This window comes from Agelaius phoeniceus, chromosome 1, assembly GCF_051311805.1.
Source record: "Agelaius phoeniceus isolate bAgePho1 chromosome 1, bAgePho1.hap1, whole genome shotgun sequence".
Classification (NCBI taxonomy): Eukaryota; Metazoa; Chordata; class Aves; order Passeriformes; family Icteridae; genus Agelaius; species Agelaius phoeniceus.
Window position 1 is genome coordinate 22,267,885 of NC_135265.1, and position 18,100 is coordinate 22,285,984.

Below are 18,100 nucleotides of genomic sequence, written 5' to 3' on the forward strand. Positions count from 1 at the left end.
CAAGAGTATGTCTTTGTGTGGATCATGAGAAAAATTAATTTTCTGCAAAAATCTGCCTATGAATCAACTAATAAATGTTAAATTAGTACATTTTCACCCAAAGTCCATTTCTGAAAAAACATAATTGTCAGAAAAGTTGCTCAGAAAAGTGAACAACACATCACAGCTTGAACCATGTGAAGGCTGAAGACTCTTTTAGTGCTACAAGTGTGACAGAGAATCAAAATCATGAAGCAGACCCAGGACAGGATGGCAGACTCAGTTCTTGAGGTTGAGACTGCAAATATTCAGCACATCCATCAAACCACTCAAACCCAGGCAGCGACATGTGAGAAACTAAATTGTGTTGATTTGCTTTGGAAGGGTTTTCATGCACTCTCTGCTCAGAGGATAGTAGCAACAATATTGCCTCATAAAGTGTATCATAAGAACCATTGTCAATATTGCAGCAAAAGTTTACAGACCTGCCAGCATGAAAGGAAATGTGATATTTATTAATTTCAAGCTGGATAAGGATATGGAGCCAGCAGCTGAGATATTATTACTTCTGAAAGAAAATCCACAAACAGTAGAGGGTGAGAGGTAAAGTTTGTGTTTGCTGAGGTGACCTAACCTCCATAAAGAAATATAAGAACTAAATTTACCAGTAAATAAGTTCAAGCAGATGCAATTTTTAACACTATCAGGAAATAAAAGGCCCATTTTTAGTTTAAGAATATACAAAATCCTTCCTTTCATTTCAGGGTGTGTTCACTGGAAAAGTATCTAAATGGGATATAAGAAAAAATTTAAAATATCTTTCTTGAATACAAAAAACTCTCAATAGAATGTGGAAGAATACACAGGAAATTTTATACAATTCTGATGTTTTTAGAGAGTTCACCTTAAGGTAAAGACAGGAGAAGCTTAGTAAGCTGCTTTCTCTGGAAATCATAGAGCCAGAGGGAGGAAAAAAAGATGTGGTGATGCTTTCATTGATTGCTATATTAGCAATAACTGAGCCCTCCACCTGAGAGTATACCTCAGTCTAAAAATGGGAAAACAAAGAAAAAATTAGGCTGCATATGCTCAGAGATTTATCAATAGAAGAAAAAGCTTTTTTTTTTTTTTCTTCTTTAAAGAACCAGGTGACCTCAGGCTCTTTCCATTAGAGCAATCAAATATATTTTAATGTACTGCCAATATTTGTTTGCAGGGGCACATCTTCTGCAGACAGTGTTTTTTAGGTGTATATTACCCAAGATGTGCCAAGATATTACCCAAGACAATGTGGTACATCTTGGGTAATAGTCAGAAGTGCATACATCAGGCATTAAAATTCTGATCCAATTAAATTAAATTAAATAAATTAAAATTCTGATCCAAAATACATTGGATAATTGTTTAAAAATAAAAGAGTGGAGAAATTCCAACAGAAGAAATGAAAATGTAATGTAACAATCAGGATATTCTTGCTGTAAGTCTGTGTTTATACTGAGATTTCTTGCAAGGTGGAGGAGGGATTTGGATCTGGCACTTTTACATCAATGGTGAACAAGACAGCACCAATCTGCCTGGCATGAGAGAAAATTGTTGTAGTTGTTATTGTTAATATTATTATCATTGTTTTTTGTTATTTTTGTTATAATTGTCATTATTGTTATTATAATTATATGAAGCCCAAGGTAGTTGAAGCTTTCTGAGATTCTGATGGTTCATTTCCATTGGATCAGCAGATGGAAGGGGTGGGATTGGAGTTGTGTGAGGGTGGTGTGGGGCACAAGCTGGCAGCACACACATCAGCAAGGTGGCATAGATGCCTCCATAATTAGCTAAACATTCAAGCCAGAGACAAAATTTCAGATGAAGTACCACAGCCTTTTTTCTGGGTCTGAATCAGAATGTGCCAAAATTTCCTCCAGATGGAAAATTAGATGGGCAGGAGGAGGTTAATTTGGGATAGGTTAGCCAAGGAGTAAATGTGTGCACTTCCTATCAGTCTTGCAGGTTCACAGGAGGTTTTTCAGAGTGCTCAAACCTAATTTAAGCTCATGATGAGAAACTGCCACTTCTCTTATTTATAGAGCAGGTTTGTCAGCTCCAGGACTTGAACTATTGGGAAATTTCTTTCAGCCTACAAATCGTAGCCACGAGCTGTGCCCACACTTACTCACAAGCTTGAGGAAATAAGAGGAGCAGAGGCTGAGAAGAACAAAGCTGGTGAAGCTGTGAAAAGTACCTTTGTCTTACTCAGTACAGACTGCAGCTTTTTCCAGTCTGCTGGTGTTAGTGGGGCTGCCTCCTGTACAGCAGTTTAAAGCAGCAAGCTTCAGTGCAGCTCAGCTGCACGATGAGCTGGATGGGTCAGGAGCTACAAACTCAGCTGCATGATGAGCTGGATGGGTCAGGAGCTACAAACTCAGCTGCACGATGAGCTGGATGGGTCAGGAACTACAAACTCAGCTGCATGATGAGCTGGATGGGTCAGGAGCTACAAACTCAGCTGCATGATGAGCTGGATGGGTCAGGAACTACAAACTCAGCTGCATGATGAGCTGGATGGGTCAGGAACTACATGGCCACATTGTGGGAGGTCAGCCTGCAGCTGGACAGTAACTCTGGTGGGCTCTGGGGTGCCAGATGTTTTCTGTATCCTTGGAGCAGTTCTGCTCAGCTGTACAGCCTCTGCAGAAGCAAGAGAGATTCCATTTTGGTCAGACACTTCTAGTGATGGCAAATATCTTGTAGAGCAAGATATGAAAAGAAACACGTAATTTTTATTAATCCTGCTATTAACTTTATTGAAATGAGTCGTTTGGGGAGAAAACAACATGAGATTGGACTCATTTATTGGGTGTCCCTGAACTTCACAGAGCAAGATGAGAAAGTTGGAATTTAGACATGAAACACTCTTATGGTGTCTAAAATGTCCCTATATTCTCTGACAGTGTCAGTGGCTGCTTGCCATGGTGATGTCTACTGCAGCTGTCAACCTGCCTTAAGTGAGTCACAGTTTTAGGGGATATGAATGTCAAAGTGCTCTGGGGACACTGGACTTCACAATCCTTTTGAAGAAGGCTTGGAAAGCTGATGCCTCCAGATGGAGGGGCTGTTTTCCTTGTTGTGCTGGTGATTCATCACCCTCCCTTGCTTCTTCAACACCATTTAGTAATGAACATTTAGCATGACCACTGTGCAGAGTAGATTACAATTTCTATGGATTCAAAGGCTCAAACTTACACTATAGTTCATTTAAGTACTTAAATTGCTGAAATACACTGTGTAGGTGTAGTTGCTATCCAGTTTTGTGAACTTCACTGTTTCATCAGGAAAGAAACCTGCAGATTTGGAACTTCCAGTCAGATATTAAAAACAGGATAAATGTTGGGTTTTTTTTTTGTTTGGTTTTTTTTGGTTTTTTTTTTTTTTTTTTTTGGTTTTGGTTTTGGTTTTTGTTTTTTTTTCTTACAAAGCCCTAAAGAGAAAAAGCAATTTAAAATACAACATATCTCTTCATTTGTCATATGTTGTCATTCATAGAATAGCTTTTGTTATGTCTGAACTTTAACCTGTCAATAAGTAAGTAACTAAGTAAAATAGAATAATAATATCCCTAATGAGTCATGATTAAGAACTTAACCATTTATTAAAAAGGGCATATTTACGCTCAAGGTTTCAGAAGCAGTCAAGAATTAACATCTGGGGCTTTTCACAAGGGAAATGCTGAAACCGGACACGCACATTGAGTCCCCCTGGCATTGATTCATGCATTGTGTGGCTGTAATGGCTTAAGGGCCTCAATACCCTCTGTATTTCTTTTTGATTGATTTTCTGATAATGCAGCTGCATATTAGGTGTGCTGGCAGCCTGGGGTGAAATAGTAAAGGAAAGCATGGTAGTATTGTTATTTTACTCTATGACTCCTTTGCAATATTAAGTCTTTTAAAGCCTGTCTTCCTGGAAAAGAAAGGACGCTCACCTCGTTCCTCACAGTGCAATGAACGATGCATACTGCTAGAAGCAAGAATTTCTCTGAATCCTTGCATTTTCAGTCAGTACTTAGAGAAAGGTAGAAATGACTGTCATTAACTCTTGCCCCCAACTTCGTATTAATATATTTTTAAAGCTGTAAAATTTCTGCTTCTGGTAGATGGTTTGAGAAGGAGCAGGTAAATCAAGTTTAAAATAGGTTCTTGCTCTGAGTAAGGTAACCTGTAAGACTGTTGGATTGTTATTACTAATGGGACTTAGCAAGAAACAACAGAAAACACGGAAAAAATGTGGCAAAAATTACTGGTATTGCACTTGTATATCTTATTCCTGACCGCCATAGCGGCTGGTATGCATTTATAAAAGAACTGAGTGATCTGCTGTCAAATACTGTTCCATCTTGATCACCAATGGTCATTTTTTGTGGTATTAATAAACAATACCCTTGTTATTCAAACACTTATCTATCTAGCTCAGAATTTTGCCTCCAGCAACAGGAGGTATCAGATGTGTTACAGAAATAGAAAGTTTCCAGTTATTTCATATTCTGAGTATACAGAAAGTTTATTTTTTGTCTCCTTGAGTGAGAAGCAGTTTTGTACCTTGAAGGAAGAATGAGGAGACGTATCCCACCAAAGCTCTTGGCATTATGATACCTCTGGGTATTTTCTTCATCAGTACGAGTGCATAATCTTTGGGGGATCTAGGACAGATGTTGACATGGAAGAATATTGTGAAATAAGTTGGCTACAGGCTATTCATGCTTTGCCTGGAGAGAGTGTTCCTCATCTGCCTTTCAGTATTAGGAAATTCCCTTTTCTCTTGTATTAGGAGAGAGGACAACAGAAACATGAGGAATCATTTTAGATGTTGTGTAGGAGAGAAACATGCATGGTAATCAGTGGGAAACATCAGAATGGCTCATAATCAACGCCAAAGCCCTGCTGCTGCAAACCCCAGGCTCAAGCCTATGCTCATGTGCATTTTTGTGAGGCATCCTGATATTCCAGGGGAAAACAAAGAGATTTTGTGAGTGAGGGGGGAAAGCAGAAGACACAGACGTGCCAATGGTGACAACACAAAAAGCGTGTTGGCAGAATGGTTTGTATGCTGGGCCTAGCATGGTCCTGGCCTTTGTAATCTTCACTTAGCTTGCTTTTGCACAAATGCAGACTTTTACAGAAATATTCTGAGAAAGACAAAAAACTGTGTTAAACAGACAGCATGTGGCAAGCATGTCATCACTGAAACCCAGGAGGAATATAGTAATTCAGGCCATAAATCAGGCCAATGACTTTTAGGACTACACTAATGCTTTTTGCTTTGATCTGAATACCAATGTGCCTGAATTTGGTTTCTTTTATGTTCTATTCACAATCGCTACTACAAAAAGGCCTTTAAGAAGCTTTAAGAAACTCTTTTTGGCCATTGTTCACGTTCAGAACCTGACTATGAATTACAACCAGACACTGGATGGGTGGAATACTCTAGTACATTTCAGTATTCACAAGAGAAGTGGGATTTAAATCCAGTACGAAGTGAGTCAAAACAGGCCTAGTGGTCCAGTTATCTTGCCTGGTCTCAGGTGTCATTACTGCTCTCCAGTGCTGTTACAAGACAGAACCTTTTCTCTAGATGTGCAACAGCAACACAGTTGCACCCCAAAAACTTCTATGTGATGGGCAGATTGTCACTCTCAGGTCCTTTGTGTGAGTGGCACATTGGTGTTGCATTCCTGGGGCTCAGCTGGGCAGCTTCCACAGTTTCCCACATCCCAAATCCCAAAACCACTTTGTGTACATGACACTGATCCAGCCTCTGGCTGTGGGAGGATGCCAAAGAGATGTGTAACAATGAAACAGAATGGGTAAAATATTCACCTCAAAAAATTGTGGAAGGAATACTGCAGAAAGAATAATTTTGTCCTTAACAAACACAGTATGGGCTTTTTGGATGCATGCAAAAGGCTGCTAAGAGCTTGCATTGGCCCTGAAGCTTGCAGTCAAGGGTGGGTGGTATTGAAAACACCAAAAATTTCAAACTTAATAGCTCTGATGATCATTAGCTGAATATGGGGGAAAAAGGGAAAACTTTGAACAAAATTACCTGACTCCAAAAGCATTTAACATATGTTTATTATGGGGGGAAAAGAAGGGGGCATAAAACAGCCATCAGTGAGAACTTGGACAGTCTCTAGCATCCGCAAGGAAGAATGGAACAGAAATGGTGCCAAAATTCTAAGTCAGAGCCTCAAAGCAAATATTTTTGTCTGAAAATACATATTGCTAACATCCCAAAATTGCTAATTATCTTCTCTTTCTCAATCTGCTACTAGTCTGGCTGTGCAGATAAACCCACTATTAACCCATATCTCCAACAAGATTTTTTGTGAGTTTTTTCATGGGCACCATGGGAAGATAAGTAGCTGAGGCAGCATGTGAAATGCTACTTGAAACTTTTTCAGACCTTATGGAATGCATTTTGAGACTGAGGTAGGGCTTAAAATGAAACTGTGTCCAGATCTCCATGCTGCCCTGGAGAGGCAATCCATGCCTTCCCTCATGGAAGACCCTACAGGCCCCAGTAAGTCTGTAACCTTCAGTGTGCTATCAGAAACACCTGTCATGCTTTATATAGGGAAGAGGAAAGGAGAAAACTGCATTGAAGATCAGAATACCTTGCTCTAGTCATTTTATCCCTCTGTTGTCAGTCCAGAAGGAGCAATTCATCAAAATCAGCCTGGAGGAAATTTGGGAGTTTTTCTGTGCATCCGTTGCTGCCTCGTGTTGGAAGAACATCAGGTCCACATGACAAGGATGGAGCAGATGTTTTCTCTTTCAGTGCTGCCTTGACAGAGTGATTCTGATTATACACAGCACATCCAGAGTGTGCATGAGAAAGCAGTGGGATCACAGAGGGAACATTGATGGAGGAAAGCTGAGTCCAGGAAGTTTTGGGGCACAGCATCATTTCTGCGCTGTGGTGGTCACCTGACAGAAACATGAGGAATACAATTGTTCCTTTCTCATTGTTTACTTGGGATGCAGCCATGCTAGCAGATGTCATACACACACAGACACAGTCACAGCCACAGCCACACACACACATGCACAAATGGATCTCTCTGGTAAGCAGGTCCAGCCCTATGGTGTTCCCCACCGCTCACACCCCGGGGTTGCCCAACAGCTGACTCAGACCTATGGTCCCTCCCTTAGTCAGCTCTCAGACTTGTGACAGATTTGTGTGGACTGGAGAGCACCCTGACCCAGGGTAATACTGAAGAATGGAGTGTTACAATGACAGGCTGCAGTGGTCAGGCACAGGACTTGGTGGCCTTTATCTGCCCTCCTCTGCTCTCCTTTTTCCCATTATTCTTTCTCCCCTATCTACACTGATGCGTGTATTTTCCCTTCCCTTGAATATTTGATAGTAAGTTTATCACACTCCCAAAATTTCCTCAAATATCCCATAGTAGGTTTGCTTATGCCTTTAAGACCTGTGGTAATCTTGCTTCCCCCTCCTTATCACTTAAAGAGTTTTGATGGAACTTGTAAAAGCTTTGTTCCAGCAGTGTCCTATCAATAATCAGTGTGAGAGCTCTGGTCTTTGGTTTAAGTATCAATTTTCTTTTGCTCTTTTTGGATTCTGTGACTGGGTTTTTAATGTATTCCTTCTCTTCCTGTCTCTTGTCCCAATATTTTATGTTCAACAGCCCTGAACACGATGTCCTCACAAAGTAAATATCTTCTCAATCCTCAAAAGGGTATCTTACAGTCTTCTCTAAGAGATATTCAGAGCATTTTGTGGACCTGGGGTGGGATAGGAAATGGCTACGCCTAATTTTGCTCTTGTGTGAATTTTTGACTAAAAATACATATTGTCTCTATAGCAGCCAAATAATTCTCAATATCAAGAAATAAAGTTGATGGAGGGAAAGAAAACTAAACCTAAGCTTTGTATTAAGGCTCATTAAATTACAAATCATTGAACAACTTGAAATAGGATTAAAATGTGAGTTCTCTGGTCTATTTTTAAGCTGTTCTACTATTATGGTTTTTTATTATATAAAAGTTAAGTTAGTAATTTGTAAAATCATCTAAATGCACCTTTTTCACCTTCTGTTCTCAGCTTTGGCAGTGAAAAATTGTTCTGATTGTGGTTTCTTGAAGTGTAATTACTTTGTCAAAGGAAAATATAACTAGAACTGATATTTGAAATGCACTATAATTGTACTTAAGCCATTTGATAATTTGCTCACGTACTGGATGTTTTATTAATTTAACAACAGCTAACAATACTGAAGTTGGAGAATCATCCAACAGTTTCTCTTTCCCATTTAAAATAAAACATAATTTGTTTCAGCCTTTCATCTACTTCCAAAGAGAAGCTGTGGACACCCACTTTCTGTGAGCAGTTTCATTTACTTCACAATGCATTGCTCACAGTAGTACTCCTGGTCATATCAAGCCTGGCTGGATCAGGTTCTATTTGAATGATTGAACTTCTTATTTGGCCACTTTAAGGTTTTAGAGGAGAGAAGTGTAATATGAACAACCGGGTGGGGGCTGGGAGCTGAGAATTAGTGCCAGCTTTGCCACACAAGCAAATTCACGCTCTTCAGCTTTACCTTCTTGTAACACAAGGTTGTTAGATGCTTACCAGCTTCTCTGCACGGTGGCAAGAACTCAGCAGATGGTAGCTTGAAAGCTGAAAATAGCTATTCTTATATTAGTTATTTTCTCTATATGGAATGGACTCTTGATAATGCAAAATAAGGAATTTCTATGACTCATCTCTAACATGTCAAAACACTCCAAGCAACACTTGCCTTTCCTTGCTAATAATGGGAAACATCCATCAGTCATCACTGGCTCATGCAGATTCATTAAATCTTCCTCACTTGGTGAGGAGCTGCCTTCCCCCATGAAGGCAGTGACGTGTCCTCTGCAGTGACAGCAGCCTTGGGACAAGGGGGTGGCAGCACTACCCTGCCACTGCAACCATGGCACTGGACTTGTAGTGTCCTGCTCTGGGAAATTCAGACCTTTGCATCTCCTAATGCCTGCACTGTGACCAGAGACACGTCAGACATAAGGAATGACAGTGTCACCCCCCTGATGGGTTGCAGTAAGGTCTTGGTAGTGGGCACTGCACACAGGAAGCATCAGGAAACAGGAAACACAGGTGCTGCTCAGTGCTGCCCTGGGCAAATTTCCATTGTGGTGGAGGGCCACACATAGTAACCATTTCTGATGGATCCATTTTCAGCTGACTCTAATCCAAGCTGACTCTCTTCAGAATCAGAAATCACATATGCACCCCAGCAACAGAAGCAACAGAGGGCCTGCAATCCATAGACAGCTGCTGTGTTAGCAGTCTTGAGCAGAACCAGAACAGGCTTTGAGAGGGAGCTGAGCAAGCACTGGTGATGGGTGGTGAGGATGGATGATGTGTTTCTGGTCTCCAGTAAAAGGGGATGTGGCACAGTGCAAGGCTGCCATTCATGGGTCTGCAGAGTTCTGTAAGGGAGGTATTCAATGTAGCAGGGAGTGAACCTCGATGCCATTTTTGTAAAAGTATGGAGAGAAGAGGCCTTCATGAGGGAGCTTACAGCAAAGATAGATGTTTGTGGGTGTAGCCATGTCACCAAAAGGAAGTGACCAACATACAGCACTGTCTCATGCTCAGAACTACTACCAGTTTGTCTTCTTATCTTGAAGTGTTGTCTTTAAGAAAGATTATATTCATATTCACACAACTTTCCTAGAAGCTCTCCTGAAAACTCCTGCAGCAAGTATGCAATTCAGTGGCAGAATCTGTCTTGTGTGGAACTCATTACCCAAGAAGGAATTTCTGAATGTGTTTTTCCATTCAGCCCACAGGTAGAAAGCTATAGCCACATTCAAGAGCCTATGCTATGGAGGCAATATTTATAGAACCTTCACTAGAGCTCTTCCAGATGGTCTCTCAGCAGCTGATGAGACTTAGAAAAATTCTGTAAGATCTGGTGGGACTGAGGAGAGTTGTGGTCAGGGGTATTTATTTGTCTACTTTTCCTTTTCTTTTTTTTTTTTTTTTTTTTTTTGTGTGTGGTTTTTTTTTTTTTTTGGTGTGTGTGTTGTTTGTTTGTTTGTTGGTTTGGGGTTTTTTGGGTTTTTTTTTTGTATCAGAAGGTCCAGGTGTCTTTTTGTGCTAATGTTCTTTGTATGGGAAAAGCCACTAACTCACTCCCTCAAGACAGTATTTTTCTTTTTTGTTACTCTGTAGTATTTTGCTCTTTGAATTTTTTTGAAAGACTTTTCATGGTCCCCATTAAAGTAGTCTTTGATTTGCTTGAGTCTCAGGGTATTCCAGCCTGTTATCACTCAGTCTAGTTTTCATTTCAGGCAGCCAAACAAAATTTAGTAACACTACAAATGTGTTTACTGTTTTGCTGATAAAGAGCTCTGGTCACACAGCCTCTTTGCCTTGAACAATATTAAATGTCAGCAGTGGAAAACCACTCACCTGAGCACAAGATGCAGGAAAAAAAAACTCTGTGAGCAGAGGGAGAGAGGAGGAGCTGGCCTTAATGTGCTGAAGTTTTCGAGCCAGCAAATTAATGATTCTGATGTACCCATGAGAAAAAGTGCTGCTCCTCAGCTGAGAACCCTTCCCATAAATGTCAGGGGGTGCTCTGCATCTTACTGTCAGCTCAAAGTATGTGCTGATCCTTGGGGAATTTTAAAAGGAGACTGCAGCCCCAGGAAGTTTATGACGTTTTCCTGCGCAGGTTGGGTTTGTGGTTGTTTTGTCCCTCAGTCTGTATTTCTTTTTTTTCTTTTTCCTCCCCTCCCTTATTTTTTTATTCTTTCTTTTACCACTTCTCTGTAATCCAAATCCCTCCTTCCCATTTATGTGCCTCATTTCCATCTTTTCAGATCCCTTCCTGCTGTGTGATGAGCTGTTTGCTTTTAACTAGTGGTAGGTCCCTCAGCAAGACCTCTCAGGTCCCCAAAGCCCACTGGGATCAGACAATTTCCTCTGATCTCTGGTAAAATCTGTTCCTCTCCTCTTATCAAACAAGAAGAAAGGAGACAGCAAGGAGTCTCATGGGCTGATGGGCTGATGTGTTCCTCTGGTCTCTAAACAGCCATTCCTATTTGGAAAAACAGTTCCTCAATATTCATGTTGCCACCTGTGTTCCCACAGCTCCCAAAGCTATTGCTTTAACTAGTGCTGCGGTGCTTTTTTACTGAACAGGAGAGATTTCAAGATTAGGTTTCAGTAAGTTTTGAGAAATGAGGCTCTGTTTAGACAGAGAGCTCCATTATAACTAGAGAAAAGTAAAAAATCTAATTTCAGTACTTGTTTTGGCTTTTCATAACACCCAGAGCAAAGGGACAGAGGTGCTGTGGAGAGGTGGAAACAAAAAAAGGGGATGTGCCAGACAAGGTAGGCTGGTGTCAGCACAGCCCTGTACACCAGTGTCATCTTTTGGCCACATTTCTAAAAATAATAGTTTATTACTAAAAAACAAATGGAAATATTTTTATTTTCTTTTATTTTCCTTTTGCAGTATAAATACAGTTAGTGTCTTAGGTAAAGTGGAAACTAAGAATTTGAAGAGACTTTCTGGATTATTTGAATCCCCTACTTGAGTGTCTGTTCTCTGGTGAGGCCACAAGGGTATGTCACACATAGAATGAATGGCAGTCCACCAAGCTGACCTTTGATTTTTTTTTTTCTCTCTTCCCTTTTCCCTTTTTGGTATTACCCAGCTATACATGGATATAGGTGGTACCAAGCAGCATCAGCTCCCAAGCAGTGCACTGCATTGCACAGCTGGGGGCTTTACTGCACACACAAGGGGGCTGCAGTACAGAATTTTGCATACAGATTTATCAGCCTTTCAGCCGGCACCTTGGACTTCCTGTGGCTGGGAATAGCTCTCATCTATCTCCAAGCAGCATGTTCAGGTTATGAATACAGCACTGTTAATGAGGAATTATGTTATGCTTGTAGTTGAATGTGTAACATGCAAGAAGTGTAATTTTAGTAATGATAATAATGGTGATGATGTCTTGAGTGATGCAGATGAAGCACTGCAGTGATGGAGGCTGGTTTTCCTACATGATATGAAAGCAATTTTTTTAGTGTACTGGAATTTAAAGGTTTGAAATCTGTTATAAAATGCTTTATTTTATCACCTTTTGATTAAAGCATAATTTGGATTTCTTAGTCTTCAGGTAACTTACAGTGTGGTAGTGATCTCTTGTGATTGTAATGCACAATTTAAAAATAAATACTACATAAGAGGATGAAAATATGAAAAAAATAAACATATTTTTCCAAGTGATGTTATAAATTCTCACTGCATTGGAATGAGAAACAGAAAAGTGTTACTTTATCAGTTTCTTTTCTGTGATATTTTGAATGATTTAAAAATATGCAAAGGCACAGAGAGTTCACAACAGATTCTCTCAGTTCCAGACTTCATGATGGACTTTGGCAAACATGTTTTACAGAATAAAGATGAGTCAAGTGCAGCCTTGGGTGCCAAGGGTGACTTAAGTGAAGTGAATTGATGTTGTGCCCTCTGGTTCTCCTCTATAACCATCTTTCCTCTTTTGTTTTCTTTATTTTCTGTATCTTTCTCTTCCCTAACACACACTCCTTTTCTGTTTTTCTAGCATTAATTCCCCCTTAGCTTATTTTTTCTGTAGCTTCATTCTGCCATGTTATTTGTTTTCAGGATTTCTTCCCTTCAGTCTCTTTTTAGCCCCTTTCTTTTCTGGATGTTGGTATTTTAGCTCCATAAAGACAGAATTTTAGAAAGTGTTTTACTGCATGTTCTGCCATTTTTTTTTTCAAGTTCTGGTCTGACTGCAAGCCCCAGACCACATGATTGTCCTGTAGTTTCCCAATTTTCCTCCTCTCCCTTTCTGAAGTTTGTATCATTTTTCAGACGTGGTGAGCAGTCTCTCTCCTTCAGCCTCCCAAACTATATGAATAAATTGATGGACCTCTAGCTGAAATGTTGCTGAATCTCCTATCTATTCAGATGCAGAACAGGCTGGTTGAGTACAGCCAGACTCATGTTAGAGCTGCAAGAGATAAAACCCAAAAGGGATGGTGACATAATTAAGAACAGGTTTCTTCTCATTATCCATATCTCCTCCAAGCTTGCACTGATTAACTGGATTTACATGCAAACCTAAATTGTGCATCTTCTGCTTCTAAGTTACTTTAAATACATAAAACTCTCAAAAATAATTTGAGATGATTTGGTAAGGAGAACCATGAATGATGATTTACAGCTAACACAGCAAAGCAGGAAGGACAGCAGCTACTGAGTATTTGTGCAAAGGACAGTGTGGTGGAATGGCTGTAAGGGAAGAAATGATTACTCTTCTGGAAGAGAGCTGAAAGCCTTCTCTACTTTTGGAGCTGTTGTTCTAATTCTCATCCATGGCAAAGAGAGCAAGCAGCTGTTGTTGAGATATTGGCCCATGAGCCTGTAATTGTGGCTGTTCCTAGTTTGATGGCATCTAACTATGAATTTCTTGTGTATTAAATGGGGAAGATGCAATTTTTTTTCCAGATTAATTTTAATTCCCAGTGCTTAGATACAGACTTGTGAAGGGTGTTTGAAAACCATGAACAAAAAAAAAATTTCTTTATTTCAGCCCAGACAAGAATACTGTCATTTCTCATAAGTAGCATTTGTTCCATCACTTGAATTTAGGAACAAAACAAGAGAAGTATGCACACAGGTTGACATTTGGGAGTGAAAAAAGGTAAGTACAATACTCAAATTTATGCTAAAACTCTGTGCTCATTATCTTTATTTAAAAATATGTCATTAAACATATACATTGTAACTATTCTAATTTGTTGTTCTGTTGGACACTATTGTCCCTGTGATGGCAGAATAGAATAAGAAAATGAACCCGGAGATTTTTTAGTTTTTTAGGATATTAGAAGAATGAAAGTCGGTTTTAGTTAAGAATATAGCTTCTTCTTTCTTCTTTCTTCTTTCTTCTTTCTTCTTTCTTCTTTCTTCTTTCTTCTTTCTTCTTTCTTCTTTCTTCTTTCTTTCTTCTTCTCCTTCTCCTCCTCCTCCTCCTCTGTCTTCATTTAAATTATTAACCTGTTCTTATCAAAATGTTCAATTTTTACTTTTGATTCTCCTCCCCACCCCACTGTGCTGTGGGAGGTTGAACCAGCAGTTTCTTGGTGCCCAGTTGCCAGCTGAGCTTAAACCACAGCAGTCCTTTTTGGCCTGCAATATGGGGCCAGAGGGTTGAGATAATGGCAGCACTGTTCCAGCTACTGAAATGAAAGTAACTCCATCCCAGCCAAAACCTGGACAACAGTGAAGCAATAGAGCAAACATTTGATGGTTTCTGATATTGTCACATTTGAAAATTTATTTGATTATTTTATCATTGTAAGAATTATACTGAGCAGTTTCAGGAAGTGTTCCTCTAGAGGTTTACTGCCAGCATGTCAGGAAAACTACCAGAATGTGGTTACATGGTTAACAAGGTGTTTAATGGCAAAGAAGAATTTTAAAAAGCCTTAAGAAGCTTTTATATTTTAGATTTGCTACATTTTTAATCAGGATGCAAATATAGCAAGGTGATGGGCTGAATGAAAGAAAACTACATCCACCTTAGCAGGCAGTTCAGTGCAACATGTTTTGTAGGGGAAAGAGCTGGTGCCAAGGACCCAGGAGCTCTGTCACATGCACTGGGACTGACTCTCTTCTGGTCCTGCAGGCTGATTACCTGTCAGTGGTTGGAGCACATCAGGTGAGTGTGTGAAGTTCAGCTCTTCATTTAAGCCCACACAGTGAAATGGAGTTTGTGTGCTCTCAGATTACCCTGAGATCTGAAACAAAATGGGGTAATTGGAGATGGCAGGATATTTGATTCAGAAGTGCACTCCTGCTTCAGGCTATCACATTAATGTAGACACACACAATACTAATTAAGAAGCAATGGACCAAATGGACTGAAGGAACAGGGAACACATAATCAATACAGCAATTCCTGTTGTCTTATGTCATGTCTTCTCTATTATTACTTTTTTATGCCATTTACAATGTCATTCATTCTAGTATAGGAATGTCTACGTAAATTTGCAACAGGGAAATAATATTTTCTTTGCAAGAATCCCTTTATCTTCAGTAAGATTTTCTTTCACTTTCTAGAACTTGATGTCAGTACTTTTATAACCTCTGCTTAAAAAAGATCACATGTTTTCTGATCACTAGTCATCTTAATAGAAGTGAAACAGATTGACTTAAAAACAAACTGGAGGCTTTGAGACTGTAATTTCTGTAGTTTTCTAGGTCCCCATAACTTCTTCCTCTTTCTCTCACTTCTTTCCTCTGTAGTTTGTTTGAACCATTTGTATCTACTGGAAAATTCCCCATAGGCTGTAGTTACTTTCCAGAGGGAGCATAATATGAAGCTATTAGCAGCTGTTTGTACTTTTACATTTTTCCTTTCCAGAACTCCAAAGCTGCAGTTTTGATGGTATTTTCTATACCATCTTTGCCATGCAGTTGACTGAGGCCTACCAAGTACCAAAGGCACACGACTCTCCATGTGACATTTGGGACTGTACATCTGAGCTGGGAGTATTCACCTGGGGAAATTTCAATGAAGCCATGGAAAAGCACAATCCTGAAGCTTCTACTTGATGGGAATATGTTAGTCCTTTCAAAGCTTTTAATTTTGTATTTGTATAATGAATCTAAAGGAAGCAACATATTTAAGGAATGTAATGAATTCAAGGGATGCAAAAGGAGAGGTTAAGTGTTAAGGGCATATTTACCAAGAAGACAAGCACCTTGATGGTTCTTCTGTCTCCCACATTACTGGGAGCGGGTAATGTGCTTGTTTCTGGAGCAGTCCCCACGTGCAGCCCACAGCCTTGCCTGCATTCAGGGCAGCAGCAGAGAAGATGCAATGCTGAGCAGCAATCAGGGCCTGCTTCATGGTTGGGCCCTTTCAATTTTCTCCTAATAAGCCCAGAAAATAGTTTTTGAATTTGTCAGACACCACCGAGCTGTAAAAAAGTTATCAGCATGACAGGAGCCCTGTCAAATATGTCCAGATGGGCCCTCATGCCTGTACAGATTGCCACACTCTCTTAAATTTCTGATGCTTTAATTAAAAATAAAATAAGATGTGGTTCTTGGGTCTGGGTTCATCTTAATATATATAAGTTCACCTCTGCTCTTAAATGCATGGCCAGGCAGTCTGTTGCCAAACAATTACAAAGAACGTCTGTAAATTGGATTCACTGCACCATCTCCAGGGACAGCTTCAATTGTCAGCTCTCTGTCAGCTAAATGAAAATAATGAAATGTAAGTTACAAACAGCAAGAAAATTGGGTGAGTCATTCTATTTATACATGTAATTACATCTAAAGGTCCAAGTGCCTTGAAATTAAAAGAAGATTGGTTCTGTCAGGTGCCTAACAAGGTTTTCCTGGAAAGGGTCTTCTGGAGAAAGCGCTGTAGAAAGCATCAGTGTCAGCAAAGCGCAAACAGCTTGACACTGTCTGCCAGGATTCGCGTGAGAGAGCGCTGCAGTGCCCACGTGCACATTGCTGCGACAGGCAGGGCGGCCTGACCGAGATGGAGAGCGACGGCCACGCCGGGCTCGGCCTCCCCGCGGCCCTGATAATGAGCGTCAGCCAGAAGTTGACAAAAGGAGGTAGAAAATGCTGAGGATGAGTGGGATCGCTTCTGTTCTTTCTTTGAATCTCTCAGAAGGCCTTGGGGCTCTGGAAGCTTGGTATGAGGATGCATTGCATATTAATAATGTATAAAGCACAATTAGCACACATGGTGCTTTGCAGGCTTGTAACTCATGCTTGGCTCCAATCTTCAGCACAGCACTATGGGGGGAATAGGGAAGAGCTACACCATAAATACAAAATAACAGATTGATGCATTATTGAACAATTTAGTTCAGCAAGTCTTGTCAGCATAGATTTGAAGGTGGAAAAAAAAGAAGTTTCATGAGACATTCATACAAATAAAGTAATGGGATTTTGAGGATAGAAAAATAGCTGCAAAAGTGTTGGGTTTTCCTTTCATCAGGTGATTCTAATATTTTTAATTAAAAGCTTATAGGATAATGATTTTTTTGAGTGTTGATGGAGAGACAACATCTGTGGCTGTATCATCAAATATAGAAGTTGTAAATTGAATCTTTATTCTAGTTGCAGTTGGGATAGAGTTAATTTTCTTCCTAATAGCTGGTATGGTGCTGTTTGGATTTAGTATAAAAATAATATTGATAACATGCTGATGTTTTACTTGCTGCTATTCAGTTTATACTAAGCTAAGAACTTTTCAGCTTCTTGTGCCCTGCCAGTGAGAAGGCTGGAGGGGCACAAGAAGGTGTGGGGGGACATAACCAGGACAGCTAACCTAGAGACCAAAGGGCTGTTCCATAATATATGGCATCTGCTGAGCAACAAACTGGGGGGAAGACTGGCCAGAGTCCACTGCTCAGGAACTGGCTGGGCATCAGTCACTGCCTTGTGCATCACTTATTTTGTATACTCTAATTCTTTTATTATTATTATTATTATTATTATTATTATTATTATTATTATTATCCTTTTCTGTTTCATTAAACTACCTTTTTCTCAACCCATGGGTTTTCTCTCGTTGGTTCTTCTGATTCTCTCCCCCATCTCTCTGTGGGGCAGGTGGGGAGGGTGACTGAAGGGCTGTGGGATGCTGAGCTGCCAGCAGGGGTTAAACCATAACACACTTCCCTGTGAAAGCCTATAACTCATGTATGATATAACTCATGTTATGGGACTGGAACCTATTGCCTCACAGAAGTCCTGTGTTTTACAGATATATTATAATAGTAAGCATCAGTAGGCTGATGTGACTTATTTTGTGTGTCCATTATAGTACTGTGATTTTATTAACATCCAGAGTGTTTTAAAGCGCTGCTAGTTGGCACTGTAATTTATGGTGCATCCTCAATATTCACTTACAAAAGCAGAGTATTGGATGTTCCTGTTCATATAACATGAATTTTTAATGCTTTTCAAATAGCTGAAACTGAGCCCATGTGGTACTTTATTTTGGCAGTTTATATAATAGAT

The 18,100-nt window shown here is 39.9% G+C and overlaps 1 long non-coding RNA gene across 1 annotated transcript; it reads left to right on the top strand.

Annotated features, from left to right (window-relative positions):
* The first annotated feature begins 13,642 nt into the window (after positions 1–13,642).
* Positions 13,643–17,497, top strand: LOC143695709 (uncharacterized). Its single transcript, XR_013185218.1, has 3 exons — positions 13,643–13,748; positions 14,660–14,765; positions 15,524–17,497. It is a non-coding gene; the product is annotated as an uncharacterized LOC143695709 (long non-coding RNA).
* The last annotated feature ends 603 nt before the right edge of the window (positions 17,498–18,100 follow it).